A 1,200-nucleotide genomic window follows, 5' to 3' on the forward strand; every position below is an offset into this window, starting at 1 on the left:
AAAACATTAAAACTTAGAAACATCAGTCTTCTGTTTTCTCTGAGTTTAGCACAGAAGATGAATCCACTAAGCTGTTATTACCCTGGGTTTGGTTCGTCACGGTGCCTCTCTTGTGTTTGACGCTGCAGATGTATTTATAGGTGAGGAGATCATCATCAAACTCCCTGATGCTGGCAGATCGTTTAGATCCTGTGAACTTCTGCTGTCCCTCAGCAGAGCTCAGCTCCTCCAGAGGACCGTCCTCCTTCTGTCTTTTCCAGTAGATCCAGACCACCGGAGGAAAAATGTTTGAAGCCAGACACATCAGTGAGGTCTTCTCCTCCTGGTTGGTTCTGGTTCTCAGTGGGCAGACCGTCACCTGGGGCGGCAGCAGCTGCTGATCTGAAGCTGGACAGCAGCAACAAGCAGCTCAGTCAGCAGCAGCTTCAGGCTGATCCTGGAAACTACATGGACTCTGATCACTAAACTCCTCATCACTGCAGCCACTGGATATTTTTTTTTATTTAATTGAGATCCATAAAAACATTTGATGTCCTCACATTTCTTACTTGTTTTACAGAATAAATGATTATAAGTCTTTAGAGACAACAGCAAATGATCATACTTGTGTTTTTTGACCCAACATAAAAAGCATTAAGTGGTTACGTTGGATAAAAAACATTTAAAGGTAATTTTTAAACCCAAATTTCTGCACATTGTGAAATGTATTTTATATATATTTTTTTACATCATTTCTATGTTAAATCCAATCTGAGCTGCAGGATGTGAGTCTATGATGTTGTAATGTTTATTAAGTTTTATCTTTTAGACCAAATTTGGACTTCTGCAACGAAATGTAGAACGTTTGGTTTTTATTTGCATTTTGTTTAGCTTTTCAACTTTTCAACTAAAAATTTATTTTACTTTTTAGTTTTAGTTTTTATTCATTTTACCTTCAGGAACATTTTGAAACCGAAGCTAAAGTTCGCTTTTAAATTTAACCTTTTATTTGTCGACAACCAGCAGATTCTACAGAAACTGTTTGTATTTTGGTTAGTTTTAAAAACTAACATGTAAAGTGTGAAACAGCAGAAACTGACTTTAAACACATTTTAACTTCTACAACAAAACAACTGAAGGAGAATCAAAGTTTCTTCTTACCTGCTACATACAGTTTAGCTCCAGGACCAAAGATGGCTCCACAGTCAGAAAGTCTGATAC

This window comes from Kryptolebias marmoratus, linkage group LG16 (assembly GCF_001649575.2).
Source record: "Kryptolebias marmoratus isolate JLee-2015 linkage group LG16, ASM164957v2, whole genome shotgun sequence".
NCBI classification, from domain to species: domain Eukaryota; kingdom Metazoa; phylum Chordata; class Actinopteri; order Cyprinodontiformes; family Rivulidae; genus Kryptolebias; species Kryptolebias marmoratus.